We start from the raw sequence: 12,088 nt of genomic DNA on the forward strand, positions 1-12,088 counted from the left end.
AAAGTCTCCTTGCATCTTCCTCACAACTTACGTTCCCATCTAGTTTTGTGTCATCAGCAAATTTGCAAATATTACAGTTGGTTCCCACATCCAAATCATTGATATAGATTGTTAATAGCTGGGGCCCCAGCACTGATCCCTGTGGTACCCCATTAGTATGCCTAACAACACGAGAATGACCCGTTTATTCCTACTCTCTGTTTTCTGTCTGTTAACCAATTCTCAATCCATTGCAGTGTATTACCCCCTATCCCATGTGCTGTAATTTTGTTTACTAACCTCCTGTGTGGGACCTTATTAAAAGCCTTCTGAAAATCCAAATACACCACATCCACTGGTTCTCCTTTATCTATGCTACAAGTAACATCCTCAAAATTCTCCAACAAGTTGTCAAACATGATTTGCCTTTCATAAATCCATGTTGAATCTGCCCAATCCTATCATTATTTTCCAAGTCTGTACTGCTCTGTTTTCTCTCTCACTCCTTTCTTAAATATTGGGGTTACATTTGCTATTTTCCAGTCTGCAGGAACCTTTCCAGAATGTATAGAATTTTGAAAGATGCATCCACTATCTCTATAGCCACCAACCTTCAACATCCTGAATTGTAGGTCATCTGGTTCAGGGGATTTATCAACCGTCAATCCAGTTAATTTTTTAAGTACTATCTCTTTATTAATACTAATTTCTTTCAGTTTCTCATTTTCACAAGTCACTTGGTTCCCTAGTAGTTTTGGGAGATTTTCTGTATCTTACTCCATGAAGACAGACACAAAGTAATTGGTCAGTTTCTCTGCCATTTCCCTGTTCTCCATTATCAATTCTCCTGTCTCTGCCTGTAATGGGCCCACATTTGCCCGTGGTCATCTTTTCCTTTTCACATAGCTAAAGAAGCTTTTACAGACTACCTTTATGTTTCCCGTTCGCTTGCATTCATATTCTCTTTTCCCTTTCTTTATCAGTTTCTTGGTCATCCTTTGCTGGATTCTAACTTGCTCCCAATCCTGGGGTTTACCACTTTTTCTGACAACCTTATTAACTTCTTTTGTTTGCCAGTTTATTCATCTATCCTGTTGGGTTTTTGTGTCTTAGAGGAATGTATATTTGTTGTAGACCATGTAATACTTTTTAAAAATACTAGCCATTGCCTGTCTACTGTCAAACCTTTCAGAATATTTTTCCAAACCACCATAGCCAACTTGTCCCTCACACCTTCAAGGTTTCTTTTGTTCATATTTAAGACCCGAGTTTCAGAATGAACTATATCGCTTTTAAATTTAATGTAAAATTCTATCATATTATGATCACTATTTCCCAAAGGCTGCTTTACAGCAAGGTTATTAATTAGCCCTTTCCTATTACATAATCCTAAATCGAAAATAGCCCGATCCCTAGTTGGTTCTTCAAAGTACTGCTCCGGAAACCCATCTCGTACACATTCCAGGAATTCATCCTCCACAGCTTTCGTGCTGATTAGGGTCACCCAGTCTATATGTAATTTGAAATCATCCATGTTACATCACACTACTGTCTGGTGGCCTGTGAACAGCTCCCACCAATATTTACTGCCCTTGCTGTTTCTTAGCTCCACCCAAATTGATTCTACGTCTTGATCCTTCGATCTAAGATTCTGTCTCACTAATGTGCTGATCTCGTCCCTTATTAAGTACGCTATCCCACCTCCATTTCCTTGTTGCCTTCCTTCCTAAATGACGAATATCCTTGGATAGTCAATTCACAGACTTGGTCCCTAACCTTTTTTTATTATTTTATTTTGTTTTATTTTTTAACCATGTGCCTGTTTTTTCATGTAGTCAGAGTTGCTCATTACTCTGTCATTAATACTCTCTCTGGACGATTGCTTTATCTTTCACTACAGCATGAACACACTCTTTGCCTTTGTTCCAGGACAGCATTGTTATTTAATCTCTCCTGCCCTCTGCCTGATCACACACTTTCTCTTTTGTTCTCTTCCCCACCAAACCAATCCCCCCTTCACTTGCCTAAAAGTGAATTCCTATCTAACCTTTGCAAGTTCTGATGAAAGGTCACTGACCTAAACGTTAAATCTGCTTCTCTCTCTACAGATGCTGCCAGACCTGCTGAGTATTTCCAGCACTTTTATGTTTATTTCAGATTTCTGGCATCTGCAGTTTTTTGCTTTTATTTTAGTCTTCGTGATAATGTGAATATCTGGTTGTGATGAGCTTCCAGGGTCAAATATGACGCCACGTTTGTGAACAATCAGCTACAGTCTCGGACAGTTGCCATGGAGAGGGATGGAAACATTCTAGGGAGTCGAGAGATTATGTGGATAATGCAGGAAAGTGGAATTGAGGAAAAAAGAACAGACATGATTTTATTGAATGTTGGGGCAGAATAGGTGGTCGTATGTATCGGGGTTCAGTGATCGGACTGGTGCACAGTATCGGGGTTCAGTGATCGGGATGGTGTACAGTATCGGGGTTCAGTGATCGGGATGGTGCACAGTATCGGGGTTCAGTGATCGGACTGGTGCACAGTATCGGGGTTCAGTGATCGGTGTGGTCGGATGGTGTACAGTATCGGGGTTCAATGATCGGAATTGTGTACAGTATTGGGATGGTGTACAGTATTGGTGTTCAGTGATCGGACTGGTGCACAGTATCGGGGTTCAGTGATCGGACTGGTGCACAGTATCGGGGTTCAGTGATCGGTGTGGTCGGATGGTTTACAGTATCGGGGTTCAATGATCGGAATTGTGTACAGTATTGGGATGGTGTACAGTATTGGTGTTCAGTGATCGGACTGGTGTACAGTATCAGGGTGTAGTGATCGGGGTGTTGTACAGTATCGGGTTCCGTGATTACGGTGTGGTGTACAGTACTGGGGTTCACTGATCGGACTGGTACACAGTATGGGGGTTCAGTGATTTGGATGTTGTACAATATCGGGGATCAGGTATCGGGGTGTTGTACAGTATTGGGCTTCAGTGATCGGGGTGTTGAACCGGGGTACAACGATCGGGTTCAATGATCAGGGTGGTGTGCTGTATCGAGGTTTAGTAATCAGGATGGTGTAAGGTTATTGGGGTTCAGTAATCAGGGTTTTGTACAGTATCTAGGTTCAGTGATCAGAATGGTTTTCAGTATCGGGGTTCAGAGCTCAGGATGGTGTACAGTATTAGGGTTCAGTAATCAGAGTGGTGTACAGTATAATAGTGAAGGAAGAGGACTGTGAAGTATTGGATGTGATAAACAATGGGAGAGTGGAAGTGTTAATGGGATTAGCATCCTTGAATGTTGATAAATCACCAGGGCCAGATGAAATCTACCCTTGGCTGTTAAAAGAAGCAAGACAGGAAATAGCGGAAGGTCCGACCATCATCTTCCAGTCCTCCTCCCTGGATGCAGGTGTGGTGTTGGAGGATTGGAGAACTGCTAAGGTTGTACCTCTGTTTAAAAAGGGAGCGAGGGATAGACTGAATAATTACAGGCCAGTCAGTCTAATCTCAGTAGTGGGAAAATCATTGGAATCTATTCTGAGAGACAGGATAAACTGTCACTTAGAAAGGCACAGGTTAATCAAGGAAAGTCAGAAAGTCCGAAGAAGGGTCACTGACCCGAAACGTTAACTCTGCTTCTCTTTTCACAGATGCTGCCAGACCTGCTGAGTGGTTCCAGCATTTCTTGTTTTTATTACAGAATCATAGTTTGTTACAGTGCAGAAGGAAGCCATTCGGCCCATCATGTCAGCACCGGCTCTCTGAAAGAGAAATTCCCTCAATTCCATTCCTCGCCTTCTCCCCATAACCCTGCACATTCTTCCTTTTCATATAACAATCTAATTCCCTTTTGAATGCTTCAATTGAACCTGCCTCCACCACATTCTCAGGCAGTGCATTCCAAATCTTTAACCACTCTCTGCGTGAAAAAGTTTTTCCTCATGTCACTTTTGTTTCTCTGACCAAATACTTTAAATCTGTGCCCCCTCATTCTCGATCCTTTCATGAGTGGGAACAGTTTCTCTCTATCTACTCTGTCCAGACCCCTCATGATTTTGAAGACCTCTATCAAATCACCTCTCAGCCTTCTCTTCTCCAAGGAAAACAGTCCTAACTTCTCCAATCTTTTTTTTTATTCATTCAGGGATGTGGGCGTCGCTGGCCAAGCCAGCATTTATTGCCCATTCCTAAATGCCCTTGAGAAGGTGGTGGTGAGCTGCCTTCTTGAACCGCTGCAGTCCATGTGGGGTAGGTACACCCACAGTGCTGTTAGGAAGGGAGTTCCAGGATTTTGACCCAGTGACAGTGAAGGAACGGTGATATAGTTCCAAGTCAGGATGGTGTGTGACTTGTAAGGGAACTTGCAGGTGTTGGTGTTCCCATGTATTTGCTGCCCTTGTCCTTCTAGTTGGTAGAAGTCGCGGGTTTGGAAGGTGCTGTCTAAGGAACCTTGGTGCATTGCTGCAGTGTATCTTGTAGATGGTACACACTGCTGCTACTGTGCGTCGGTGGTGGAGGGAGTGAATGTTTGTGGATGGGGTGCCATTCAAGCGGGCTGCTTTGTCCTGGATGGTGTCGAGCTTCTTGAGTGTTGTTGGAGCTGCACCCATCCAGGCAAGTGGAGAGTATTCCATCACACTCCTGACTTGTGCCTTGCAGATGGTGAACAGGCTTTGGGGAGTCAGGAGGTGAGTTACTCGCCTCAGGATTCCGAGCCTCTGACCTGCTCTTGCAGGTTATATGGCTACAGTTTCTGGTCAATGGTAGCCCCTAGGATGTTGACAGTGGGGGATTCAGCGATGGTAATGCCGTTGAATGTCAAGGGGAGATGGTTAGATTCGCTCTTGTTGGAGATGGTCATTGCCTGGCACTTGTGTGGCGCGAATGTTACTTGCCCAAGCTTATCAGCCCAAGCCTGGATATTGTCCAGGTCTTGCTGCATTTCTACACGGACTACTTCAGTATCTGAGGAGTCACGAATGGTGCTGAACATTGTGCAATCATCAGTGAACATCCCCACTTCTGACCTTATGATTGAAGGAAGGTCATTGATGAAGCAGCTGAAGATGGTTGGGCCGAGGACACTACCCTGAGGAACTCCTGCAGTGATGTCCTGGAGCTCAGATGATTGACCTCCAACAACCACAACCATCTTCCTTTGCGCTAGGTATGACTCCAGCCAGTGGAGGGTTTTCCCCGATTCCCATTGACCTCAGTTTTGCTAGGGCTCCTTGATGCCAGACTCGGTCAAATGCTGCCTTGATGTCAAGGGCAGTCACTCTCACCTCACCTCGAGTTAAGCTCTTTAATCCATGTTTGAACCAAGGCTGTAATGAGGTCAGGAGCTGAGTGGCTCTGGCGGAACCCAAACTGAGCGTCACTGAGCAGGTTATTGCTAAGCAAGTGCCGCTTGATGGCACTGTTGATGACACCTTCCATCACTTTACTGATGATTGAGAGTAGGCTGATGGGGCAGTAATTGCCCAGGTTGGACTTGTCCTGCTTTTTGTGTACAGGACATACCTGGGCAATTTTCCACATTGCAGGGTAGATGCCAGTGTTGTAGCTGTACTGGAACAGCTTGACTAGGGGCGCGGCAAGTTCTGGAGGACAGGTCTTCAGTACTATTGCCGGAATATTGTCAGGGCCCATAGCTTTTGCAGTATCCACTGCCTTCAGCCGTTTCTTGATATCACGCAGAGTGAATCGAATTGGCTGAAGTCTGGCATCTGTGATGCTGGGGACTTCAGGAGGAGGCCGAGATGGATCATCAACTCGGCACTTTTGGCTGAAGATTGTTGCAAATGCTTCAGCCTTATCTTTCGCACTGATGTGCTGGGCTCCCCCATCATTGAAGATGGGGATATTTGTGGAGTCACCTCCTCCAGTTAGTTGTTTAACTGTCCACCACCATTCACAACTGGATGTGGCAGGAATGCAGAGCTTAGATTTGATCCGTTGGTTATGGGATCGCTTAGCTCTGTCTATCGCATGCTGCTTATGCAGTTTGGCACGCAGATAGTCCTCTGTTATGGCTTCACCAGGTTGACACCTCATTTTGAGGTATGCCTGGTGCTGCTCCTGGCATGCCCTCCTGCACTCTTCATTGAACCAGGGTTGGTCTCCTGGCTTGATGGGAATGGTAGAGTGGGGGATATGACGGGCCATGAGGTTACAGATTGTGGTTGAGTACAATTCTGCTGCTGCTGATAGCCCACAGCGCCTCATGGATGCCCAGTTTTGCATTGCTAGATCTGTTCGACATCTATCCCATTTAGCACAGTGATAGTGCCACACAACACAATGGATGGTATCCTCAAAGCGAAGGCGGGACCTCGTCTCCACAAGGACTGTGCGGTGGTCACTCCTACCAATACTGTCATGGACAGAAGCATCTGCGGCAGGCAGATTGGTGAGGACGAGGTCAAGTATGTTTTTCCCTCGTGTTGGTTCCCCCACCACCTGCCGCAGACCCAGTCTAGCAGCTATATCCTTTAGGACTCGGCCAGCTCGGTCAGTAGTGGTGCTACCGAGCCACTCTTGGTGATGGACATTGAAGTCCCCCACCCAGAGTACATTTTGTGCCCTTGCCACCCTCAGTGCTTCCTCCAAGTGGTGTTCAACATGGAGGAGTACGGAGTCATCAGCTGAAGGAGGGCAGTAGGTGGTAATCAGTAGGAGGTTACCTTGCCCATGATTGACCTGATGCCATGAGACTTCATGGGGTCCAGAGTCGATGTTGAAGACTCCCAGGAAAACTCCCTCCCTACTGTAGACCACTGTCCCGCCACCTCTGGTTGGTCTGTCCTGCCGGTGGGACAGGACATACCCGCAAATGGTGATGGCAGTGTCTGGGGCATTGTCTGTAAGGTATGATTCCGTGAGTATGACTGTCAGGCTGTTGCTTGACTAGTCTGTGGGACAGCTCTCCCAACTTTGGCACAAGCCCCCAGATGTTAGTAAGGAGGACTTTGCAGGGTCGACAGGGCTGGGTTTGCTGTTGTCGTTTCCGGTGCCTAGGTCGATGCCGGGTGGTCCGTCCGGTTTCATTCCTTTTTATTGACTTCGTAGCGGTTAGGTACAACTGAGTGGCTTGCTAGGCCATTTCAGAGGGCATTTAAGAGTTAACCTCATTGCTATGGATCTGGAGTCACATGTAGGCCAGACCAGGTAAGGACAGCAGATTTCCTTCCCTAAAGATGGGTTTTTACAACAATCAACAATGGTTTCATGGCCATCATTAGACTAGCTTTTAATTCCAGATTTATTAATTAAATTCAAATTCCACCTTCTGCTGTGGTGGGATTTGAACCCATGTCCCCAGAGAAATACCCTGGGTCTCTGGGTTACTAGTCCAGTGACAATACCACTTCGCCACTGCCTACCCCTATCTTCATAACTGAAATTCCTCATCCCTGGAACTTCTCGTGAATCTTTCTGTATTCTCTCCAATGCTCTCATGTCTTTCCTAAAGTGCGGTGCTCAGAACTGGACCCAATACTCCAACTGAGGCCAAATTAGTGCCTTATAGAAGTTCAACATCAATTCAACACGAAATGCTGGAAATACTCAGCAGGTCTGGCAGCATCTGTGGAGAGAGAAGCAGAGTTAACCTTTCACCTGAAGAAGGGTCAATGACCTGAAACGTTAACTCTGCTTCTCTCTGCACAGATGCTGCCCGACCTGCTGAATACTTCCAGTATTTCTTGTTTTTATTTCAGATTTCCAGCATCTGCAGTATTTTGCTTTTATTCAACATAACCTCCTTGCTCTTGCACTCTCTGCCCCTATTAATAAAGCCCAGGATACTGTATGTTTTATTAACTGCTCTCTCAACCTGTCCTGCCACCTTCAATGACTTATACATATATACACCCAGGTCCCTTTGCTCCTGCATCCCCTTGAGAATTGTACCCTTTATTCTATATTGTCTCTCCATGTTCTTCCGACCAAAATGAATCACTTCACATTTCTCTGCATTGAACGTCATCTGCCACCTGTCACCAACTTGTCTATTTCCTTTTGAAGTTCTACACCATCCTCCTCACAGTTCACAATGCTTCCAAGTTTTGTATCATCTGCAAATTTTGAAATTGTCCCCTGTACACCAAGGTCTAAGTCATTAATATATATCAGGAAAAGCAAGGGTCCCAACACTGACCCCTGGGGAACTCCACTACAAACCTTCCTCCAACCCGAAAAACATCCATTAACCACAACTCTTTGTTTCCTGTCACTCAGTCACTTTCGTATCCATGTTGCTACCGTCCCTTTTATTCCATGAGTTACAAGTTTGCTCACAAGTCTGTTGTGTGGCATTGAAAGTCCATGTACACCACATCAACAGCATTGCCCTCATTAGCCCTCTGTTGCCTGCTCAAAAAACTCTAGCAAGTTAGTTAAACATGATTTTCCCTTAAGAAATCCATGCTAGTTTTCTTTAATGAACTCACATTTGTCCATGTGAGTATTGATTGTCCCAAATTATTTTTCTAGAATTTTTCCCACCACCGAAGTTAAACTGACTGGTCTGTAGTTGCTGGGCTTATCCTTACACCCTTTTTTGAACAAGGGTGTAACGTTTGCAATTCTCCAGTCCTCTGGCACCACCCCGAGTCTAAGGAAGACTGAAAAATTATGGCCAGTGCCTCTGCGATTTCCATTCTCACTTCCCTCCGTATCCTTGGATGCATCTCATCTGGTCCTGGTGTTTTATCCACTTTAAGTACAGACAGCCTATCTAATACTTCCTCTATCAATTTTAAACCCCTCTCGGGTCTGACCTACCTCCTCTTTCAACATTGCATCTGTCTTTACCAAGGAAGATGATTCAACCCAGGCAAAGTATTCAGTTAATACCTCAGCTATGCCCTCTGCCTCCATGTGTAAATCCCCTTTCTGGTCTCTAATCGGTCCCATGCCTCCTTTTTCCACCCTTTTACTATTTATATGTCTATAGAAAACTTTGGGATTTCCTTTAATGCTAGCTGCCAGTCTCTTTTCATGCTCTCACTTTGCATCTCTTATTTGCTTTTTCACTTCCCTTCTGAACCTTCTATATTCAGGCAAGTTCTCCATTGTATTCTCTAGCAGTCATCTGTCATAAGCACACTTTTTCTTCTTTATCTTAATCTCTACCTCTTTTGTCATCCAGCGAGCTCTGGATTTGTTTGCTCTACTTTTCCCCTTCGAGGGAACATACCTTTACTGTGCCAGAACTCTCTCTTTGAAGGTAGCCCATTGTTCATCTGGTTTTCCTGCCAGCTTTTGACTCCAATTTATTCGCCCCAGCTCCATTCTTACTGCAGACTGGTTAAAAAAATAAAATCCTATGGGATCCAGGGAAATGCAGCAAGGTGGATACAAAATTGGCTCAGTGGTAGGAAACAAAGGGTAATTGTTGACGGGTGTCTTAGCGACTGGAGGGCTGTTTCCAGTGGCATTCCACAAGGCTCAGTAACTGGGTCCCCTGCTTTTTGTGGTATATATTTACGATTTGAACGTAAATGTACGGGGCATGATCAAAAAGTTTGCAGACGACACAAAGATTGGCCGTGTGGTAGATAGCGGAGGAGGATAGCTGTAGGCTGCAGCAAGATATTGATGGTTTGGTCAGATGGGCAGAAAAGTGACAAGTGGAATTCAACCTGGAGAAAAAAGTGTGAGGAGATGCATTTGGGGAGATCAAACAAGGCAAAGTAATACACGATTAATGGGAAAATACTGAGAAGTGTAGAGGAAGTGAGGGACCTTGGAGTGAATGTCCACAGATTCCTGAAGGTAGCAGGACAGGTCGATAAGGTAGTTAAGAAGGCATATAGAATCCTTTCCTCTATTAGCTGAGGTATAGAATATAAGAGCAGGGAGGTTAAGCTGGAACTGTATAAATCATTGGTTAGGCCACAACTTGAGTACTCTGTGCAGTTCTGGTCACCTCATTATAGAAAGGATGTAATTGCACTAGAGAGGGTACAGAGGAGATTTACGAGGATGTTGCCAGGACTAGAAAAATGCAGCAATGAGGAAAGACTGGATAGACTGGGTTTGTTCTCCTTGGAACAGAGAAGGCTGAGGGGAGATCAGATTGAAATGTACAAAATGTTGAGGGGCTTGGATAGAGTGGAGGTGAAGGGCATATTCACCTTAGCAGAGAGGTCAGTGACGAGGGGGCATAGATTTAAAGTGATTGGTAGAAAAATTAGAGGGGAGATGAGGAAAAACCTTTTCACCCAGAGGGTGGTGATGGTCTGGAACTCACTGCCTGAAAGGGTAGTTGAGGCAGAGACCCTCGGCTCACTCAAAAGGAGTCTGGATATGCACCTCAAGTGCTGTAATCTGCAGGGCTACGGACCAAATGCTGGAAGATAGGATTAGAATAGGTGGATTGTTTTTTGTCTGGCACAGACACAATGGGCCAAGTGGCCTCTTTCTGTGCCTTAAACTTTCTATGATTCTATGATCGAGGTTCAGTAATCGGGGTGGTATACAGCATTGGGGTTCTGTAATTGGGGTGTTGTACAGTATCAGGGTTCAGTGATCGAAACTAGACGTCTGCAGTAGTTTGAGCTGGAAATACTCTCATTTCTGGCTTTCAGCAGTGATGCGCCAGAATATTTAAAGATTGATTGTAATTTAAATCGGGGTCCTGTGCTTCTTGCAGGACCCTTTCCGATTCTGCTGAACTCGCCCAACAGCTCGTGGCGCTAACCGGCAGGAAGGACCCCTCAGCAGCACTAGTTAAAGGGATCATCCAGAACTTACAGGTTAGTTGCTGGTTTGTCATTTCAGGCTACTGGTTAATTTCTGGGTGCTTCTTGGTTTAGTGTTGGACTCTGAAATGTTCACTTTGTAATTTTGTTGCTGTTGTTAGTGTTGTTTGTTCTTCATGGGTGTTTCTGATGGGGATGCCTTTGGGGCCAGGGCACAGAAGGGGGAGCAGTGAGGAAGGCAGGAGAAGCTGGGCCAGGGAGAGATGAGGTGGAAGAAGAGGAGGAGGAAGGGGTGGAGGACACTTTGTACGAGGGCAGACCCACAGCAGGGCTCCAGGGTGTCACTTCACGCTGTACGTCATTGAGTGAAGCCACATTTCAAGCCTTGCACCAGGGGATGGACAGCACTGCCTGTGTCCAGGTCACTGTTACCCTGAACTTTTTTGCCATGAGCTCCTTCCAGGGTCCAACAGCTGACAGTGATATCTCCCAGTTCTCTATCTACCTCTGTATCAAGGAGGTCACCCAGGCTCTCTACACCAGGAGGAGCACCTACATCTCCTTCCCCACACACAAAGCAAAGCAGGTAATGAGAGCGCCAAGCTTTGCCCGTAAGACAGGATTCCCCAGGGTGCGAGCGTCCACTGACTTACTGCAACCACACTGCATGTCTGCTCCCATAACGAATCTGGCATCTTTATCAGTGGAAAGGGATTCCACTCCCTCAAATTGCAGGTCTGTGCCCATTATCCTGCCAGCAATCATGTCTTTCACTCTGCGCCAATCCTCTGTGCCACATTTATTCCAGCCAGGCTGCCAGGTTACAGGCTGGCTACTGGAGGACAAGTTGTAGCCTCTTTGAACAGGGCTCCCGATTCCAGTCGGGAATCCAGGCACAGCTGCAGAGCAGGCCAACAATGACAGCCAGGATGCTACCAGGGAAAGCATTGAACAGGCAATGCTTCCGTTGCCTGGGCTCTGCTGGGGGATGCTGGGGAGGAGCCCTGCAGTAACACCTGAACAGGCTTCAGTCCTCTGATCGTCTATTCCATAGCATTGAAGTCAAGAGGGACCAGTCCTGGGGAAGAGGGATCGGAGGAAGAGGAGGTGGTCATTGAGGTCCGCTTCACCTATACCATCCCCCACTCCATTCCCAACACACCAACAGTCCCACACTCATCACCCCACCCTTACAAACTCTCTCCACTTGCCTCCCTTCACTCCAGCCTCGTGGTCTTTGTCACTTCACTTTAAGTTTAAACAGAACAAAAAACAAATTTTTCAAACAGCTCAATTCCTTCACTATCTAAAAGTTGACAGAAATATTTTTGAATCTCCTTTGTGCTGGCCCCTAGTGCCTATCTTGTGAGCATTTGTCCCATTCCTCATACTTCAA

The 12,088-nt window shown here is 45.8% G+C and overlaps 1 protein-coding gene across 8 annotated transcripts in view; it reads left to right on the forward strand.

The window, feature by feature from the left end:
* Positions 1-12,088, forward strand: part of masp1 (MBL associated serine protease 1) — a 354,556-nt gene that overhangs the window by 230,770 nt on the left and 111,698 nt on the right. The window contains exon 11 of one of the 8 annotated variants that reach the window (XR_010976007.1): positions 10,644-10,746. The exons of 6 other annotated variants lie outside the window; for them this stretch is intronic. The gene's annotated coding sequence lies outside the window, so the exon portion shown is untranslated. Of the gene's footprint in view, positions 1-10,643; positions 10,747-12,088 lie in introns of those variants that run through there. One more of the 8 variants, XR_010976006.1, reaches the window with a different exon arrangement.

The sequence above is a fragment of the Heterodontus francisci genome, chromosome 11 (assembly GCF_036365525.1).
Source record: "Heterodontus francisci isolate sHetFra1 chromosome 11, sHetFra1.hap1, whole genome shotgun sequence".
NCBI lineage: Eukaryota > Metazoa > Chordata > Chondrichthyes > Heterodontiformes > Heterodontidae > Heterodontus > Heterodontus francisci.